Raw genomic sequence first — 22,078 nt, 5'->3', positions numbered from 1 at the left:
ACCTCTGTTATGTATCATAACATGTAAATACATATTCCACTTGTCTTTCACTAATTATTTGCTTTCTATTCTCCTGTTGGTCAGCAGAGGAAATAATAACCATCTTCCTATGTATGTATCTCAATATCACTAATACTCTTTGAATTTTATAGATTCTCCTTTAAGATTGAATGAAGGCTATTGCCTTTGGCAGGGGACGCAATTGAAAATTTTGTGAATTATATGCCTAGTTTGTTCCTATTTTCCAAGCTAAATCTCTAAGATAGAATATTTAAGAGTCTTTTGTGACCACTCGAAAGTTCTCAACAATATGGTGAGAAGAAGTGTGGAGCCGATACCATACTTAGAATCAGGAGACTCTGGTGTGAGTCCCAGCTCGTGCATGAAGCTATTCTATGACTCTGGCTATCAGCATCTCCCTGGCTTTCCGTGTCCTCAATGAACTGGGAACACCCTTACCTGCCTGCCCACCTCGTGGTGGTATTAGGAGCATCAACAGGTGCCCTACAAGGTGAGAGGCTGCAGGAAGCAAGGAGCAAGCAGCAGGAAACCCGTCACCACAGACGGGGCCTCAGAGAAGAGTGTGGGCTCAGTTAAGGGAGGAAACTAGGAACAGTGGGTTCCCCAGAGGGACCAGAGTGTTCCCAGAGCCCAGTATGCACTGGAACTTCAGAGGAAGGACCCCCAAACAAGAGCGTCGGTTGGGGGTTCCCCAAAGCCAGGCGACTGAGACAGCTTGCCCACCTCATTCTTCCCCTGCCAATGGTCTCCTTTGTGGCCCACAATGACCAAGTCAGCAAGGACTACCCACATGACCAACGTCCAGGGGAGAGGGAAGGGTAGAGAAGGCTGGAAATGGATGGGATGGGGTCATAACCAGCACAGAGGCTTATGCACAGTCCAAATCTCCAATCAATACCCAGGCAGAAAAGCCATGGTACTTCACTGCAAAGGATTTTTAAAATGCCTCAGAATTCAGCTCCTCTCAACTAACAAAGACCCTCCTTGATGCTGAGTCGAAAGGGACATGTAGTTCTAATTGGGGTACCAATGAATCGACTCTGCCTTAAGAAAGTTCAATACCCAAAAAGGCAAAATTTAGCATAGAATCAAGAAAGGTTCTTCACCTTCAAAAGGCTCTCCTCGTGCAAGGATCCCTCCCAGGGCTAAGATAGAATATTTAAGCAGCATGCCCCAATCCCCTTCACTCACACACACACACATGCACACACTGTCAGAGGCTGGCAGGGGCTGCAGGAGGGGGAGCCAGGAAAACGGCAGGTGAGGGAGGGAGCTTGCCCACGGGTCAGTCACCGGCCACAGCCAGCACCCTGTACCTGCTTACTCTCTGACATTGCAGTGTCAGTGGAGAAATAGGACATCTGGCGCCGTTTTGCAGCGTGCGTACCTGTTTGGTCTCTGACATTTCACTGTCAGAGGAGAAATATGACATCTGGAGCAGGTTTTACAGCACCACAAGCAACCAGGGTGCACCCGAATGCTTGTTTTGTCCTGGAAGTCCTCAGTAAATGCCCCGGTCATACCCTGGAATAGCATCGCAGGAGAGTACCGTGATGTAGTAACTGGGTGGATCTCAGAGGGTCAATCTGATCCCAGTTTCTATTTGGCAGATAAGGAAATTGAGAGGCAAAGAGCAGATGTGGCTTGCTCGAGACCACAGACACAGAGCACGCCAGGGATGGAAGAATTCAGGCTTCCCTGGCGCCTAGTCCTGCGTTCCTTATCCCCCCATCTCCACCCCTCAATGAGTGAAGTCCATGTGAACATACCTAGGACGAGGTCTCTGTTAGGATATAAAGAGCACAAGAGTTCAGGGTCTCAATTTTAACCGCTTGAGTCCAAACCTCTGCTCCATTTGGCTGAGTGAGTTTGAGAAAGATATTTCATCTCTTTTTAGGCCTCACTTGTTTCCTCTGTAAAATAGGTATGGAAAACATATACCCACTTTAGCAAATCATTAAAAGGATGAGATGGGTCATATAAAGTGCTTAGTACATAATGAGCAATCAGAAAAAAATGCCCAGTTTTGCCTGTTCATCGGAATACCAACATTAATGATGAGCTCTTTCTCAGCCAAACCGAACATCCCAGGCATGGGACCCAACATGATTCAAGAACTCAGTGAATCAGCCGAAAGCAAAGCTCTCTCCATCCTCTCATGAAAAGCAAAAGTGCATTCTGGTACTGCCCTGGGGATGTGGAACCCAGGCCTGCGGGGGCAGGATGGAGATAGGAGTATGACAGGCTGCTCTAGCCACTGACCTGCCTGGGGAACTGGTCTGTCCATGTGTCACCAGCATCCAGGAGGTTGAAGAGGGGTAACATTGACTTTTTCGTCATTTGATTTTTATATTGGCGTATAGTTGATTAAAAACATTGTGTTAGTCTCAGGTATACAGCAAAGTGATTCAGTTATACATATACATATATTCATATCTATTCTTTTTCAAATCCTTTTCCCAGTTAGGTTATTACAGAATATTGAGCAGAAGTTCCCTGTGCTATACAGTAGGTGGTTGTTAGTTATCTATTTTAAATATAACAGACTCACAGACTTAGATAACAAACTTATGGTTACCATGGTGGGGAGTGGGAAAGGATAGATTGAGAGTTTGGGATTAACATGTCTACACACGTTGGCCATAAATACCAAAATTACGAGACCTATAGTCCCCACCGCCTTGACTCTGGATCCTGGCCCTCTCCTTCTGCCCTCTGCCAAGCGCCTCCTTTATTCCTGGGAGTCTTCAAAGGGAGCTTCTGAAACATAGATTGCTTCATCCACCTAATGTGGACACCACCCAGCACTGCCATGCTCTACCCTCTTCAACTCCCCTGCCCCTCTGTTTCCATAGTAACTGCCTGGTGCTGCCTCTCCAGACCTCCAGGGGGTGCTAGACCAGAACACGTGATAGTGCCAACAGAAGGAGGCAGGCGACCAGGTCTCAGCCTTTCCCTCTTACCCAGGTCTTTGGGTGTCTCCCTGTCATTCCTCATCTTCAGTATCTCTCAAGGTCACCCCCCACCCCTCCTGGCCTTTGGTTCCCCCCCCACCCACCCCCACCTCAAAGGGCTCCCCTCTGGGTTCTCCACTATCAGTACACTTTGGGACCTATGCCCAGCTACCTGGAATTGATGAATCATAGATTAAGGCACCCCAACATCTACTGAGACCATGGTTAGGGGCCCCCCCGACCACAGGCGGAGAAGGCAATGGCACCCCACTCCAGTACTCTTGCCTAGAAAATCCCATGGATGGAGGAACCTGGTACGCTGCAGTCCGTGGGGTCGCTAAGGGTCAGACACGACTGAGCGACTTCACTTTCACTTTTCACTTTCATGCATCGGAGAAGCAAATGGCAACCCACTCCAGTGTTCCTGCCTGGAGAATCCCAGGGAAGCGGGATTCCGTCTATGGGGTCACACAGAGTCGGACACGACTGAAGTGACTTAGCAGCAGCAGCAGCAGCTGACCACAGGACGTGAAATTTTTAAATTAAAGAAAAATAAAATAAAAGTGCTGTTGCTTCTGGATGAAATATCCAGATAATCACAGGAAAGGAGATCTTAAAGCCATCATCATAATCATCTGTGGTCTTTGTTTGTGTAGACCTGGCTTAAGGCTTAAATTTAAACCCACAGTGATGCTAAAAACTCCACAAATAGCTCATTTCCCAACAAAACTGCCATACAGGGAGGCAAATAATTTAAGTAGGGACAATGCTTCACCAGTACGCACATATTAAAAGTTGAAAATCACAACCCAGGGAAAGCCAACGCGAGCATGAAGGAAAAACAAACTTTTGTTTCCTTGCTTCCAGCTGGAAAGATCACCCCTTTCTGAAACTGTCCTCAGTCTCCTGGCCAGAGCCCTTTTTTCCCTCTGAGCTGGGGTATCAAGGGGGTGGCTGTCACAGATGGGGTGTTTAGGTGGAAACCCCTCCTTGGAGGTGCAGAGGGAGGAATTTAGAGGGAGAGAGACCCAGTCATCAATCCACAACTGGAAATTTACAGTGGATGTGTCTCCCTCACATCAGATTGATGGATGAAAGTGAGGTCTCATTTCTAACCCTAGGAGCACTTTAGCACTTTCCTACACCATTATGTTTTCTGAGTGTGCCCCTTCCCCCCAGAACCAATGTATGGGTTATAGATTATTGATCACTAAGGACCCAGACCACAGCCTCTTGTTCAATGTCAGAATGAGAGCTATTGTTCTCCTTCCCAGGCTTCTAACCATGAGTCATCGTACATTTTCAGACACAGAGCAATTATTCATAGTCAAGTTATCCTACCCAAGCTTATCAAGAATTTAAACGGAAAAATATGTACATGTGCCTTCCTGTGGCAGCACTCTATTGATACATGGGGAAAGTCAGGAAAAAACGTCATTGGTCCAAGAGGAAACTTGAAACCATTGGCTTTTAATACGCAGCAGCTTCCATGAGACTAATACCGCCATCCTGCGAACCTGCCAGCAGATAGAAGTTACCATGTTATTGTGGTCTGTTCCTGAGGACAAATAAAGTATGCCGCGCTCTAGTGTTGTGCAGAGCACGCCACGCTCTAGACAGAAGTGTTTCAAGTCAACACAATATGAAAAAATTCAAAATAAAATGAAAAGTGTCTGAAAACAAACCAACATAAATATACAGCAGTCCTGTTAATTATGATTATTTATGATCCTAAGAACTGGCATCATTACTGTGGTTTCCTTTCCAAAATCTCACAAACTTGTTACTATACAGCAGTTTCGGAGTTCTATAGGCTTAAAAAGGTGGCATGCTGGAGGCGGAAGTCCTTTGGGGCAGGGACCACGTGTGTCCCGGCTGCGGGGACTGGCTTGTATACATGCATACATGTGTGTGAGGCTGACATACAGTAAAATCCTCTTGGACCTTGCGACGTCCCCTGCCCCCAACATTAAACTGCTGGTAACACGTTACAGACGTCTCTGATGAGCACCACCAATCTATTAAACAAAGTGCTCCAATTGCCGGCAAAGGGCCTGAAGAATGATCTAGAAATCCGTCCCCTTGGGGGAAAACAGCCTAAGGAATATCACCGACAACACTGAATATTTCATCAGGGATGACAGGACTTTTCTCTTCGTGGTCCCCCACCCCCACCCCCTCCATCACCCTGCCTGCCACATCCCCCCGCCCCTTCCCAATTTTTTCCCCACTCACTTGACAACTAGTCACGGCCACATCACCGCCGTCCCGCTGTCCTTGCAAGCTGACCTCTGTAGTGTGCGGTGCCCAGTGGTCATGCTGTCCTCGTCTCTCTCCAACCACATCTGACAGGAGACGAGGCGATCACCGCAGCGGCTCCTGGCACCTGAGACGCCCTGGGACTACACAGGTAAACCAGGGAGTCCGTGTTGTCTCCGGACCAACAACAGAGAGAAAGACATGACACCTCCAGCCAGGAGCCCACGTCCGAATATTCAAAAGTTTCTTCATGCGGGTGATGAAGGCGGCCCTCCCAGCCTTCCAGGATGAGGTGTGCGGGAGGCAAGGGTGGGGGGGGCGGTGTCAGGAAAGAGCACCCGGCCCTGTCCTCAATCCAGGGTGGAGAAAAGCTCAGATGTAACAGGGCAGTGATGGCAAGTCCAGGCAGGGGGTAGTGGAGGGAGGTGGTATGACCCCACCTGCTCTAGGAGCCCCTCCTGGGCAGGCTCCAGCCCGCAGACATGCCTGCAGCCACGTGGGAGCTCAAGGCCACACCTGCCGACTGACTAGACCCAAGGAGACAAAGCAGGGAAATCATTCCTTTAAAAATGAGATGATGGTTTTTTGAGTTGCTATATTCTCTCGCAACTCCTTTTTGGCGAAGTGTCGGAGTGCAGAAAAACATGAAGTATTTTGACTGAAATAAACGCTTGCATGGAAAACAGAGAGCCCTGGGGAGTATTCTGAGACTTGAAGAACGTCATACTATTTTAAGCAGGTGACAGTAATGTCATCGTCTGAGAGGTTAGGGTGTTTTCTCTAGACTTGCAAGAGAAGAGAGTAAGTTTGCAGCAAATAAAGTCAAGAAACACACTTCCCAGTGGCACGGATCACTCATAGGCTGCCAGGACAGGCATCCCCCCGCCCCCACCCGGCTCTCTGCCTTGGAGGGAACTAACCAGTCCTGTCGGGGAGAAAGCGTTCACTGGCTCCAAGCAGTAAACCAAATAAAATACAAACATGCTTTTCAAATCACTCTGGTTTTTCCAACTTTCATTACACCACCCGCATCAACACGACTGCAAGCTGTTTGTTAAAAAAATAAAAAACCTGTCTCAGCATCCACTGTGGTTATTATGGACTGGGATCTGGGGCAAATCTGGACGACATATTCCATGTAACCCTGAGCTTAATTCCATGTAACCCTGAGCTTAACGCTTACTCCACGCCATCCCCTCCTCCTTTTCCTTTCCTGCCTTGGTACTACTTAATAGTCAATAGTATCTGGTTGCTACCTACTAGAACCGCAGGCGCTGATGGAAGTCTTTCCTTCTTACACCGCACTGAAATATACACAAAGGAGTCTTGTGGAAATTTTGCTGGAAGACCTCACTAGAACCTTGTCTGCTTCACCCTGTTACGCATCAGGGTTCTTGGCCTTCCCCAGTCAATAGAAATTGCCTAGAGGCCAGATAAGAAATTCAGGCAAGGCTTTATTAGGGCCCCTGCTGCATGCAGCAGGAGGAGTGAGAACAAACAACTCCGGAGGAGGGGCAAACTGGTTCCTTACACAGGGTGAGGGCAGGGGTGTGTCCAGGGGTCAAGTTGGAGGGGTGGCTTTAGGTGTTATGTTCAGGGGGTATGGGCAGTACTCTGTTTTTGCTCCCAGCTCTTCATAAGTGACAGTTGGGATTTTTTGGTCTCTTTGTATCTGGGGGTCTAGAATTTGCCCCAGCCCCACATGCGCACATGCACACAGTTATTTTTAGCCCCATACAGTCTCTTTGTATTTTGTAGCTAGAGGAGAGCTATGTCCAGGTGCAAGCGTTGCAGCACTGTACAGCAAAGGGGCCCAGGGTCCGGGCCTGACTCCATCCCATGCTTCTTGATGTCATTCTGTACGTGTCTGAGAACAGCTCCGGGGAGAGGGAGACGAGACAGGTGGCAGCCCCATCCTCTGTTCTCTTGGGTTCCGTGGTGAGGTCAGACACCCCTCCTGCTCCAGGAGCTGGGGAGGGTGAGGATGCTCACCCCCCACCTTCCATGCACAGGAGTAACTTGTCTCACAGGGAGACAGACCATCCACTCCAGCAGCCATGCAGCAGCGCCGAGGGACACCAGGAACAGAGGAAAAGCAAAGGGAGGTGACTGAGCTGGGCCCGTGCCTCTGAGCTCAGGAACACCCTGAAGATGATGGGGACAGGTGGGCAGGAGTCTGGGAGCACTCCTCCACCAGCAAAACGGCTGCTACCGCTGATGCGTGAGAACCTGAAATCCTTGAGGCAGGACCAAGCTTGCACACCCTTGAGGACAACGCAGTCCTCCCCAGGGGAGCACCAGCAATCTCCCTCTTGGGCCACACCCAAGTCCCCAGGCCCCGTTCCTACCCAAGCGTGCCCAGGCCCGCCCCACTTTGGCTAGTGGACCAGTCCCTTAAATGGGTTCAAGTGGATGGGCTGGAACTCTGAAGTCCCTGACAGGGTCACTGTTGAACTGGAAGCCCCTGGGGATTCCCTGGGATGCAGAGCAGCCCCCACCTCTCAATCAGAGCCCCCCAGGTGGGTGACCCCTCCAGCCTTGGGATGAATCTTTTTCTCTTTTCTGGAGTACCCAGTGACACAGTTGATATGACTAGAGGAACCATAGTATGTGAACTGTGAATGTTTCTAACCACTAGGACCTCACTACGTGTGCCCAGGGCTGGCTCTAAGAGGGATGGTGGAGGGGAGTGTGTCGGGGGGACCCAAGAGCCAGCGGGGGCACTGCCCGTTCAGACCTCCGCCCCCTGAGGCAGGAAAGACAGGGCGGGGTCCAAGATAACCTCCTCAGGCATAGGCAGAAGGCAAAGCTGCCTTTTTGTCTTGCAGTGAATGAGGCCCCGAGGAATACAAGAATGGTATCTAAAACAGAAACGTGGTGGGAGCTGAGCAAGAAACTGACCATGAGTCACAAAGAGAACAGGCTTATGGACAGGGTAGAGGCGGGGCGGCAAGGAGCGTGGGATGGATGCAGGAAGTAGCGTGGAAACCTACATCACCATATGTAAGACAGACAGCCAGTGGGAATCCGCTGTATGACTCAGGGAACTCGCACCCAGGCTCTGTGACGACCTAGAGGTGGGGGGTGGGGAGGGAGGTGGCGGGAGGTTCGAGAAGGAGAGGACGTATCTATATGTCATGTGGCTGATGTGTGATTCTGCCTGATTCATGCTGATGTTTGACACAATACTACAAAGCAATCATCCTTCAATTAAAAATAAATAATTTTGTTTTAAAAAAGAAAAGAAACTCTGACCATGAAAACCATGGAGAAGGCACAGTAGAAAGACACAGGTTGCTGATGACCCTGTACGACCTTCCATGTATGGGGCTACACTAGTAAAGGAGATTTTGAGGGAGAACAGCTTTCAGAGCAGCTCATGTGCAGTGACTTCAGGAGAAGAGAGGAGAGGATCAGCAGATGAGGCGACCTGGTTCCATCCAGGCCACACCTCTCCCCTCCTCTCAATGAATATTCCAACCAGGCCACACCTCTCCCCTCCTCTCAATGAATATTCCACCCCTAATCAAAAAGCCCCATCCATTCAAAGGGCTAAAAATAAGATTAAAAAGAGATGGAAAAACACTTGCTCAGGAGGCCCTCACCCTCACTTTTGCCTCAAAAACTGCTTCATTTTTCTCTTTCTGCCTCAGCCTCAGTGGGTTTGTTTCTTTTTTCCTTCTTTGCGTGCCTCATCCAAATTCTTCTCGGACCAGTTGAACAAGACCCTGGACTTTTCCTCTCTCACCCCCAGGAAGCTCATTCTGGGATGACTCTCACTAAGCGGCTGCAGAGTGGAACCGTTAGGTCCATCCCGTATTTGATTTCTTATTTTTCTTTCTTTTTGCTTTGTTTTGAGGGGTTTTGTTGTTGTTCTTTAAAACTGCAGAGGCTGCAAATGCTATCTCTTTTTTAAATCTTTATTTATGTGGCTGCACCAGGTCTTAGCTACAGCATCTTTAGTTGTGGCATGTGGGATTTGGTTCCCTGACCGAGGACTGAACCTGTGCCCCCTGTCTTGGGAGCTCTGAGTCTTAGCCATAGAACCACCAGGAAAGTCCCAGTTGGTTGGTTTTAAATGGGGTGTTTCTATGGTCTGTATATTTAGAGTCAGACGTAAGTTGTGCATAAGTTGTAGCTATGTGCATGTCACAAGCTCATGATGAAAATGCACCAGGGAAAGTTTAAAGCAGGTTTTGTCGACCCTGGTCCCATGGACTCTTTGGCTCAGGTAATTCTTTGCTGCGAGGAGCTGCTCTGTGCATTGTAGCTACTTAGACAGCATCCTCAGACTCTGCCCTCCCAACACGGGAGGCATTCATCTCCTAGTTGTGACAATCAAAAACATCTCCAGACAATGTCAAATGTCCCTTGGGGGTGAGGTTCCGGTTCAGTTCAGTTCAGTTCAGTTCAGTCGCTCAGTCGTGTCTGACTCTTTGCGACCCCATGAATCACAGCACGCCAGGCCTCCCTGTCCATCACCAACTCCCAGAGTTCACTCAAACTCATGTCCATCGAGTCGGTGATGCCATCCAGCCATCTCATTCTCTGTTGTCCCCTTCTCTTCCTGGCCCCAATCCCTCCCAGCATCAGAGTCTTTTCCAGTGAGTCAACTCTTCGCATGAGGTGGCCAAAGTATTGGAGTTTCAGCTTTAGCATCAGTCCTTCCAATGAACACCCAGGATTGATCTCCCCCAGAATGGACTCTCAAGAGTCTTCTCCAGCACCACAGTTCAAAAGCATCAATTCTTCGGCGATCAGCTTTCTTCACAGTCCAACTCTCACATCCATACATGACCACGGGAAAAACCATAGCCTTGACTAGACGGACCTTTGTTGGCAAAGTAATGTCTCTGCTTTTTAATATACTATCTAGGTGGGTCATAACTTTCCTTCCAAGGAGCAAGTGTCTTTTAATTTCATGGCTGCACTCAGCATCCACAGTGATTTTGGAGCCCAAGAAAATAAAGTCTGAGACTATTTCCATTGTTTCCCCATCTATACCCCATGAGGTTCCGGTGGGGGCTGCCAAATGACACCATTTGAGAACTGACACTGTAAACCTGCTAGTATTGACATGTGCAGTCAAGACTAGAACCCAGATGGTCTAGAAGCCCTTGTCCTTCCCATGGTGCCCTGGGGGAAGAGCGAAGGCAGGGCTCAGCCTCCAGGCACTCACCCCCCACCCCACTCCCCTGCTGTCATCATGCCAGCCCCCACCACCCTGCTGCCACTCAGAGCCCATAACCCGCCCCCACCACAGAAAGAGGGTTTTCCTCTGAAGGAAGCTGGCCTTCCAACGAGCAGCGCAGGAATGAGACAAGGGCGTTGATAACCCATCTGCTGTCTTTAAAGCTGGGTCGCACAGTTTCACAGCAGCATACCAGGATGACATGGCTTAGGTGGTAATGACTTCAGGATGCAATGTCGTTCTACTGCTTCTGTGGACTCCTGCTCCCCCCCACGAGGTGGTGAAGGCACCTTCTGCCACACAGCCCAGTCATCAGGCCAGGAGGGGGAACTCGTCAGATTGGAGTCCATAGGCCCCTCCTTGTGCTGCATGGCCTGTGTCCCAGAGGGGCGCCGGGAGGATGGACCTGAGACTCACAGTATTCAGTCTAGAGCAGAGGGGAATTTCAGACTGATCTGTTAAAAAAAAAAAATCCAAGCCAAGACTTCAGCCTCAAATCTCTCACAAGGTTGTAGGAGCAGCACACCCTGACTAGCCAGGTGCCCAGGGTGGGCCAACTGCCCTGGTTATCCCAGAGAACACTCTGCTCCCAGCCCAGAATGCCACTCATGGCTTTTCTCCCCATGCAGGGCTGTGAGATGGATTTTTATCCCAGTTATTCAGAGCATCCTCCTGGACTGTCTGCTAGTCTGAGCTCATGGCTTTGATCAGAAGGGTGAGCTAAGAACCAAATGTGCTGGTGGAGGGAGCAGCCCACCCAGGCCTCTCAGGGGGACACAGTTGGACAGAGACACCAAAGGGAAGGACAAGGCAGCCAGCCACCTCCAGGCAGGGACATGAACAGGTACAAGGGCCCTGGGTCAGGACCGAGAGTTGGGTGTCCCAAGTACAGAGGAAGATCCTGTAGCTGGAATAGAGACAGTTGTCCATCACATGAGAACTTCTGCCTTAGCCTTCCTCATTAGGCCATGCCTGGGCTAGCTGCTGGAGGAGGAGAGCCAGGTGGCCTGCTTGCCCAGCCAATAGCTAACCAACCTCCAGATGTCAGAGTGAGCATTGTTAAGATCAGAAGAACCATCCCACCAAGCTGAGCCTAAATTGCTCAGTACTGATTTGTCAACTAATTAAATGTTTACTGTCTGAAGCTCCTGAGTTTGGGGGGTTTCATACAGCATCACCGTGGTAAACTGCAGTGCCATGCTTGACTTTTCTCTCCTCTGCAAAGCCCTCACCGCCTGCCCCATACAGGCATCCTACTCTCCAAGCTCATCCCTATCATGTCCATGTCCTCCACCTCCCCTGGTACCTGAGCACCAGTCACCTTGCATCTACTCTTTCCCACTCAGAGTCTCTTTGCTTATTAGGGCAAATGTGGACGAGTCCTGTCGAAAAACATCTTCATGCCTCTGCTTCTGTCTTATTTGGTAACACCTTTGGTGGGAGCAAATAGAAACAGCAGCGCCCTGAAGTTAGATTGCAAAGGATGAGGACTAAGGCGACTTCTGCAGTTGATCTGCCAGGGGTGGCCGCAGATGTTTGTCTGGCCTAACTGAGCAGCTGGAGCTACCTTTACTGCCTTGCGGCAGACTGAGAGGAATGCACTGGAAGTTTCAGGAATTCTGCTTCGGCTTAGGAGTGTGTATGGCAGCTGGTGGCTCAGATGATAAAGAATCTGCCTGCGGTGCAGGAGGCCCGGGATCAATCCCTGGGTCAGGAATATCCCCCGGAAAAGGGAATGGCAACCCATTCTGGTATTCTTGCCTGGAGAATTCCATAGACAGAGGAGCTTGGCGGGCTACAGTTCATGAAGTCACAAAGAGTCGGACACGACTGAGCAACTAGACTGACACTACGGGCAGCTGTAAGTTCTCTAAAGCACTCACTGAGGGCTCATGGGAGCTGCCCAATGCCGACGGGCAATTCTCTCGTTTTTAAACAAAAGCCACCAAGCTGGAATTCCAAAGCCTCAAGACCACAAAACCTACTGATAAGCCAGCCTTGGAGAGATAGGCCTCCTCCGTCAACCTCCTCCTATGTCCACCATTCTGTCTCCTCTGTGGAATGATGGAAAGTCTACTCTGAGAGACTCTGATTTTATGCTGATCGTTAACTAAGAATATTTCTCTCCAGAGATTTATTACATTAATGAGCTCCGAAATTACTCAGAGCAATTAAGTATATTGTTTTGAAACTCTTTAGAAATCATCAAAACACACTGGTTGTTTTTCAGGGAAACATAAATAAGGGATGCAATTGGTACCCAGACAAACCCAGCCAGCTCGCCTCCCACTGGCTTAGGGAGTCCCTAGCTCCCGGCTCCCAAGGTAGTCACATGCCTGCCCGGCTGAGAGAGACTCTGCCTCCCATACATAGTAGTACTTTCTTTCTGAAGAAAGGACTGTACTCTGAGTCCAAGCAGCCAGACCTTGGATGGCTCTGCTCCCTGGGGCCGGTACGAGACCTGGGGCTTGTCCTGCAAACTGATCCGCACTCACACACCAGAAGCAGAAAGAGAGCTAAAAGCCACTCACGTGGGTTCAGAAGGCCTCTCATTCCCAATAGCTGAGTGGCCTCTACATCCCTTGCTCACCTAACACAGACCTTTAGGAGCCACTGCCCCTCAAATGCCAGGGACACAAACAGGTCTTCACGGGGCCCCTGAATTGCGCACATGACTCACTCCTCCGCTACAAGTCACCATCATCACCATCACCTTCACAGCCGCTTCCCAGGCCAGATGGAGAAGGGCAGGAGCCAAGAGAAGCCCTCAGGTTTCAAGCTGCCTGACTCAAACACAGACCGTGCCCCTCACGTGCTGTCTCACATCACGCAAGGACTCTGTTAACGCAGCATATGGCACAGAACTTGGTCCTCCGAAACACCCTGTAACGATAGTTCAGCAATTTGCCAACATTCTCTCGTTGACTTTGTTGTTGTTGTTGGAGTATAACTGCTTTACAACAATTAGTTTCTGCTGTACCACGAAGTGAATCAACTCCATGTGTACACATATACCCTCCCTCTTCCACTTCCCTCTCACCTCCTGCATCCCAGCCCTCTAGGTCATCACAGAGCACCGAGCTGAGCTCCCTGTGCTTTACAGCAGCTTCCCACTAGCTTTGCATTTTACACAAGGTAGTGTATATATGCCAATCCTAATCTCCCGCTTCATCCCACCCTCCCCTTACCCCACCCCACTCCTTGTCTGCATCCCTATCCCCATCCTGAAAACAGGTTCATCTGTGGAATCTAGAAAAAGGCTACAGCTGAATCTCTCATTTACTTTTCACAACTGAGACGGGAGCCACTATTTTTCCCTGTTTTACAAATAGGGAAACCGAGACACATGGAAGGGAAGTGTTTTGCCCATGTCAGCTGTAGGCTTGGAGTTTCTATAAATAAACTTGAGGGTCCTCTCCCCACACAGGGAGGCTGTCCTTATATGGACCATGTCATGGGCTTCTGGTCAATTCAGCCAATGGAAGCCCCCAGAAGAGAGCAGGAGGGATAGGAAAAGAGGGACCACCCATTCTCCCAGCTCTCTCCTGGCAGGGATGCTCCTTACTGGTGACCTTCTCTCTGCTCCTCTCTGTTTGCAGGCTCTGGGATGCTCTGTCCCCCAACACTCAGGTCTGGACATCCCCACTCCCATACCCACAAACGCCTAAGCCCCAGCTGCTCCTTTGCACATTGTCCTCGCATTAAACTCCTCTAATTTGTACCCTTTTAGTGTGTCATCTGTCTCCTGCTGGGCCTCGAACTCCCAAGTCTGTGCTCTAGGGACTACTGGGTACTGCCTAGGTTCTGGGCCCTAGAAAACAGGAGGGAAACAAAATCATCTGTGCATTTTTCACTTTTGAGGCTAAAATGAAGACCAGGAAGGTCCCAGGTCTCTAAGCCCTTTGACTGGGCTTCCAGCTTCCTGCTGGATGATAGGGGCCAGAGAAGCCCTGTCACAACCACCAGCACAGACCCTGGGAGTCCACAGACACAGCCAGAGTCCTGGCTACTTAGATAACAGCCCAGGACAGTCCCAGCACCTCCTCTCCGCTCTGCTGTAAGCTCTGTGGTCCAGGTGGAAGGCTAATACTATGTGCAGAAGATAAGGGGAGACCCAAAACCCCAGATCTGGGGAGCAATTCACCAGCAAGCCCTTCCTGGAAGCCTACCTGCCAGGAAATTAGCTGACCTTTCAGAACCTCCAAGTCCCAAGTTCAGCTGAGTGTGGCCTGGTCATTCTGGGCCCAGGATGGCCAGAGGGCATTGCACTAGAAGGGAAGAGGCCTCTCTCTCTTACTCCCCTGCAGACAGGTCCCTCCCCACAACACAGAGGGGAAGACTCTGCCCTGGAGCTTACAAAGATAGCAATGTCCTGAGAGACTGGGGTCCCAGGACAGGGGTGGGAATGGGCTGTTTTTTTTGTGTCTTTGCTTCCCGCCCCATCACCCTCTGGTGCCAATCACATCCATCTTCAGGTGAACATAAAATACACGTCCATTAGTTTCGAGCACCATGAAGGGCCATATCAAATCTCTTTGCCTCCACGGAGCTGGGCAAGGGAGTCCTCGCTGAGTCCACTCAGACTTGCTAAGATGCCTCGTGCCACAGTGTCCACCCCGCAGAAACTCCATGAAGAGACAAAACCTTCAGAGTCTCACATATACCCACCTGCCTCCTAATGCTTGCAGGCCTGGACACAGCCCACTTTCCAGACGTTCCAAATAACAGTCAAAACAAAGAAAATCACCAGCTTCCCTGGTGGCTCGTGGTTAAGAGTCCGTCTGCCAACGCAGGAGACATGGGTTCAATCCCTGATCTGGGAAGACCCCATACACCACAGAGCAACTAAGCCCATGTGCCACAACTATTGAGCCTGTGTTCTAGAGCCCATGAGCTTCAACTACTGAAGCCCAAGTGCCTAAGCCCGTGCTCCACAACAAGATAAGCCACCGCAATGAGAAGCCCTTGCACCACTATTAGAGAGTAGCCCCCACTCACAGCAACTAGAGACAAGCACGAACAGCAGTGAAGACCCAGCACAGTCAAAAATAAAATAAAATAATAAAATTATATATTAATTTTTTTAAATTACATGCTAGTGGGACAATAACAGCCATAGAGACCATCCGCACCATTATACAGATGGTACAGATTTTTTCCCAATATTTTATTAAAATAGTATATTTAACCACTGTTAAGTCGGACACAACTGAGCGACTGAACTGAACTGAACTGAACTGAACCAAGAATATTAACTTCATCCCACCCACCCCACCCCCCTACGCAGCACGACACAGTAGTGATTTCAAATACCCTTAATCGTGAAAACCAACAAAAACTGATTCAAAGTCAAGTTTGCAACTAAAAACTAGACCTTGGAAAAATTCTGCATTAGAAGAAACATCACAAAGCTCTCGAGCAGAATTCTTTTCTCTGCTTGAGAATTAATGAAGTATGCCACCCACCTGACATTACTCCTGGTCTGCTCTTTCTCCTCTATGCAAAGAATAGCGTCTCATTTATAAGTACCCACTTCATAAATAAATCGGCATTTTCACCTCATTTAATGTCCCTTTTCAGCTTCACAAAGAAACCAGTAAATAAAACTGTCAACGACAGTCACGACATAGGCTCTCACAGTAAGATAAAAAAAACTTGAAAATGTACAGAGACGCATCGACGCTGTTTGACATAAAAAGATTTTCAAAAGTGCAAGGCAAAATCTGCAGGTTTTTTTTAGGGGAGTTTTTAGGCTCATCCATTTCTTAAAGCAAGCTTCAGTATAAATTCCAGTTTTTTCTTCTTGACACCTGTTTTAGTTAGTCTTTCTTTAAAAAAAAAAAAATTCCTATCAAGTGTGAAATAGGGCATCTACAGTCCCAAAAGGTGAGCTTTTCAGTTATGGCTTGTCTGGCCTGATTTCATCCTTGCCAGCTTTGGTTTGGGGATATACTGGTTATTTGCAAGGTACTCTAGTTCTTTCCGGAAGTAGAGGATGGCTTTGTTTAACCCTTCCTCCAGCAGGACCACTGGCTCCCACCCCAGCATCAGCTTTGCTTTCTTGATGTCTGGTTTCCTTTTTGGGGGTCATCCTGGGCTTCAGAAAGAAACTGAATTTTACTCCCACTGCCAACAGGGTTTTTGATGAGCTGAGCAAATTCTAAGATGGTGTGTTCTTCCAGGTTCCCCAGGTTGACGGGCAGCTGACGTTGCTGTTCATGAGCATCTCGAGGCCGTTCACCAGGTCACTGATGTACTGAAAGGCCCTCGTCTGTGATCCGGATCTGTACACTGTCAGCGGCTCCCCCTGCAGCACCTGCAGGATGAAGTTGCTGACCACCCGGCCATCGTTCATGTGCCTTCGGGGCCGGAAGGTGTTGAAGATCCTGGCTGCGCGCACTTCCACGCCCTCCTGCTTCATGCAAGCGTAGCACATGATCTCCATGACTCGCTCCCTTCATTGTAGTAGACTCGGGGTCCTATGGGATTCACGTGGCCCCAGTAATCCTCGGTTTGTGGGTGGACTTCAGGGTCTCCGTACACCTCTGAGGTGGAGGCCAGGAATAGACGGGCCCCAACTCTCTTTGCCAGCCCTAGCATGTTCAGTGTCCCGATGGTGTTGGTCTTTAGTATCTTGATGGGGTTGTACATGTAATTGGGAGGGGAGGCAGGGGAGGCCAGGTAGCAGATCTGGTCCACTTCGATGTACAGCCGCTCGAACATGTCATGGTTGATCAGCTCAAAGTTTTCGTGGCCGATCCAGTACTCCATGTTCCTCTTCCTGCCCATGAAGAAGTTGTCCACCACAGTCACTTCGTGACCGTCCATCATGAGCTTGTCCGTGAGGTGGGAACCCACAAAGCCCATGCCCCCGGTTACCAAAATTCTTTTACAGTCCTTTTCTGATAAAAATTTTACTGGTGAGTATTTCTCGGTGAAGCTCTTTTCCAAATCTCCGATTTTCTCCCTTAGTGGTTCAACGATCTCTTCAAGTCTGCTCTCAATTCTGAGCTCCCCGTTTTCCTGAATGGACCTCATGTTAACCAAGTTGTCCCAAACAGAGGCCACGTAGGTGAGCAACGCGATGTGCAGCAGCAGCTTCATGCTCCTGCAGCAGCAGCTGACAGCGGACGCGAGGCAAAGCAGCGGCTGGCTCAGCATCCCAGGCCGCGCGCTGCGGCCCCAGATGGTACAGATTTTACAGATGGAAAAAACTGACATAGCTGAAGGAAAGGGATCAGACAAAAAGTCTGCATACAAAGACAAAAGGTCCAACCCCCAACCCAGGGCTCCCTGAGCTGTTACTCACTGCAGTCTGGCTATATCCATTTCCATCTCTAAATCGCCCCAGTACCGTGCTTGGACCCAGCCCAAGGAGGAACAATGCCGTCTGGCCTCTGAGAGTTTGGGGAAAGCTCTCTTTAGCACTAGATGCCTAGCGGCACTGGGCTTTCTTTGAGTTGAGTAATAATCGATGTTTGCTGCCACGGTTGCCTCAAGGGTCATAAGCCAGGGCCAGCTGCAGGCCCAGGGCTGCACACCATTTGATTGCATTGGAAAGGTGGTAAAGGTAAACGGTGCTGCGCTGTGCTTAGTCACTCAGTCATGTCTGACTCTTTGCAACCCTAAGGACTGTGGCCCGCCAGGCTCCTCTGTCCACGGGATTCTCCAGGAAAGAATATTGGCGGGGTTGTCATGCTCTTCTCCGGGGGATCTTCCTGACCCAGGGATTGAACCCAGGTCTCCTGCATTGAAGGTGGATTTTTTACTGTCTGAGCCACAAGGGAAGCCCAGCGTAAACGGTGGTTCTCTTTACAAAGTGTCCATTAAACTTAAAACAGGGACTTCCCTAGCAGTCTCGTGGTTAAGAATTCACCTTGAAATGCAGGGGACATAGGTTTGATTCCTGGACGGACAACTAAGATCCCACCTGTTAAGAGGCAACTAAACCAGTGCCCTAGAATTACTGAACCTGTGTGCCACGAGAGAGAAGCCCAGGCAACCCAACACAGAGCCTTCGAGCTGCAGTGAAGACTCAGTGCAGCCAAAAATAAATAAATATGCCTGTTCTTAAAAAAAAATAAAACGTTAAACCATCCTAAGAAGTGTAGAGCCTAATGTGTAGATTTCAGCTTCTCCCACTTTCTACAAGCTCTGCACCAATTAATCATAATGGTCTTAGTATCCTTACAGATTAACATAGAATAAAGCAATCCCTGTGAAGTCTCATTGAACCACCACAAAAGAAACCAACCAAAGGGGATGACTGGGGCTTGGCCAAGTGAATCCTGAGGGTAAGACCTCTGGTTATTATAGAGCGTTCTTGAGTCCCAGGCTCTGGAAGCACTATTTGGGAGGGAGTTGTTTTTCAGTTTTCAAAATGAGACTTTCATCTGTCAGGGGATTACAAAATACCAACTCCACCAAGGAGGCTTTCTAAATTCCCAGAGCTCCCATTGGAAGCACAGCACCAATTATCACATACCAAACTCTGAAGAGCTATGAACTTCATTTGTGAACAACATCCAATGCAGCCCGGCCAGGAGGTGGCACTACTGAGAAAAATAGAATCCTGACCATCTTCCCACTGACTCCAGTCCTCTGCCCAGTTCCCTTGTGGCCACAAAACCGAAGATTTTCAACAGCATCCATCCCTCTCCCCTATCACCTTCACTCCCCTACCCCAGCCACACCTCCTACTTCTAGAAGGTATAACTTTATGGGGAAGGTCCTTTGATGGAGCCAAAGAGCTCAAACCAAACAGGACCAAGGATCCAAGTAGGGGATGACTCAGACACACATGACCAGTATTGGCTCAAGTGATGTGTCCAGTGCAGCCTTTTACTAAAAGGAGCTCACCATGGCGCCACAGGCAGACTCTTAGCCGTGGCCAGGCTCATGGGCACCATGATATGACAGAAATAAAAGTAAATTATATCACTTGTCATCATTAAGAAAAATTTTCATCTCCGTTCTTCATTCGAAAAGCACTATATTTAATGAATGAGTACTGAGTCATGACATGTAAATGACTGAAATATTGGAACTATACTAAGGTCAACTAACGTATTTTTAAACCATGAAATTAAGGGATCTATTCATGGCTGTCGACAGTACCACTCTCAGTGATTATGATCTCTGCAAGGCTGCCCCTGAGCACTGGGGAATGGTGGACAGTTCTACAAGACATGGACCAGCTTCCGTGGAAACTCTCCTGTGATCAAATTAAAGAAATCTCGCTGACCTGTTTGCCCAGGTTCTGCAAGCCTAGGAACACTATACGTATCTAATGAAGGCATGGCTGGTCTTGTGCAAGGCAAGCCGCGTTCCAAAGAGCATCTTGTAGATTTATCACTCATGGGAGAGGGAACCCTGGCTCCTGTGGTTCTTCCAAAATGGTGGCCCCCACAAGCTGTGCATCAGGACAGCAGCTCTTTGTCAGCCACTTTAATCTCCTCTAATTTTCTCTAAGAAAATTAAGATGCCTCAACATCCAAACTCTGCAAAAATTTTGGTAAAAGATGGCGCGGAAAAGATAAAAGATGCTAAGATCTACCAGGAAACCTGAGATGAGAAAAGTTATGGTGAGGAACTATCTTCCTAGGACCAGACACTTTCAGACTAAAATGTGCATGTTTTTTTGCACCCTGCAGCCATTTTCAATTTTTTGGTAAAATAATACTCCAAACTTCTTTTGATGAAGGAGTCCCTTCCATTCTCGGTCACGAAGCTTGGGGGGGATTTACCCTGGATGCAGCACCAAGTTTGAACACTAAGTGTCTTTAAGTCCATCAACATATGACTTTACCTTGACCACAGGAATTAATGACCTAGTTCTGGCTATGTAGTTGATGATTATGCATAGATACAAAGCTTTTGATGTCAGAAACATTTGCATTCATGAAAGGAAGTGTTTAGAGCTATTGAGAGGGAGAGGTATTATTGTACTGATGAGGAAGCCAATGCCAAGTGGCCCCTTGGTGCTATCCTATAATCTGCTGGATCAAACCTTACCTGAAGCAGAACTAACTTGGAATTTTTTATTTACAAAAACCAAAACATTTTCCTTTTTTGTTTAATCTAGCATAAAGTGGGTGGTTTTCATGACAAGCCATATTCCCATAATGTGAAAATTTCTTTCTAGAATCCTGTGTCCTAGAGTGCAGAGAGACTTTCTGACCCCCTCCCTTTAACACCTAAACATGATTGGACACCAAGCAAGCATTCCACAAGAGCTGATAATAGCACCAAAGAAAGGCAGCTGTGTTTGTACCAAGGACAGGGAGCCCATGGTTTTCCTAAGAGCTGGTGGCAAGGACTGATAGCCATTCAGGACTAACCATTCACCCCTAATTGTTTGTGGTTGACCTCTATTCTTGTTCATCAAATCTCAGGCCATCCCAGGCTATAACATTTGGAAATGCTATTGCCTTGAACTATCCAAATCCATTGCTGATTAAAGCCTCTACCAACCAAGTTTATTAGCTTCTCTGAAATTCTGCTGGAAGCATATGAGGAAGAAACATGTTTAAACGCCCCCACTCGAGTTTTTCATTAAGGGATTGCATAACTCTCTCTGAATCTGATCACAGGCTATGAGGCCACTACACTCCTGTGTGAAGCTAGACTTGCAAAAAGAGGGAGGAGAAAGATGTGTTCAAGGAGCCCATACCTTCAGCTGAGATTGCAGCCTGGAGGCCGAAAAGAGAGGCAGAGGCAGACTGCACTGCGGTTTCTCTGATTCCAGCATTCAGATCCGGATACAAACATGGCATTTCAAGTTCTGCCTGGGTAACTGCTGCTGCTAAACTGCTGCTAAGTCGCTTCAGTCGTGTCCAACTCTGTGCAACCCCATAGACGGCAGCCCACCAGGCTCCCCCATCCCTGGGATTCTCCAGGCAAGAACACTGGAGTGGGTTGCCGTTTCTTCTCCAATGCAGGAAAGTGAAAAGTGAAGTCGCTCAGTCGTGTCTGACTCTTCACGACCCCATGGACTGCAGCCTACCAGGCTCCTCCGTCCATGCTATTTTCCAGGCAAGAGTACTGGAGTGGGTCGCCATTGCCTTAGAAAGGACCTTAAATGTCATTTCTCTGTCCCCTAATGTAACGTTTCTTTCCTCCCCAAGCTTTCCTCCAAGTGGTCACATGGCCTGTGTTGAACACCTCTGGTGATGAGAACTCATTCCCCAAGTCCCATGGAGGCAATACCATTTGGAGTTGATGCACCCTGTTCTGGGTACATTGCCACCTGTCTGAAGTTCTCAGTCCTCTGAGCTGCTCAGCACTCACAGCCTCCTCTTCCCCTGGAAGCTCTTCAAACACAGAAAGACAGAAATTATGGTTCCCGGTGTGTGTATATTCTGAGCTGAATGTTTCCTACTCCCTCCTCACATAACCCTGGTCCCATGTATCTAAACCGGTTTCAATCTTTACTGACCACAATAATTTTCAGTGTGATCTGATCAGCATAGGACAGAGCTCCTTCTCATCACCTCCAATGTTCTTTATACTGCTGCCGCTGCTGCTGCTAAGTCGCTTCAGTCGTGTCCAACTCTGTGCGACCCCATTGACAGCAGCCAACCAGGCTCCGCCGTCCCTGGGATTCTCCAGGCAAGAACACTGGAGTGGGTTGCCATTTCCTTCTCCAGTGTGT

General features: G+C 48.8%; 1 pseudogene; it reads right to left on the bottom strand.

Moving 5' to 3' along the window:
* Positions 1-16,320: 16,320 nt before the first annotated feature.
* LOC129546233 (UDP-glucuronic acid decarboxylase 1 pseudogene) lies at positions 16,321-17,586 on the bottom strand (annotated as a pseudogene).
* Between the last annotated feature and the right edge of the window lie 4,492 nt (positions 17,587-22,078).

Source organism: Moschus berezovskii, chromosome 22 (genome assembly GCF_049115385.1).
Source record: "Moschus berezovskii isolate FMDL1 chromosome 22, NW_MosBer_1.0, whole genome shotgun sequence".
Taxonomy (NCBI): Eukaryota; Metazoa; Chordata; class Mammalia; order Artiodactyla; family Moschidae; genus Moschus; species Moschus berezovskii.
Note: the sequence above shows the minus strand (reverse complement) of the source record. Positions and strands in the feature narration are given on the sequence as shown.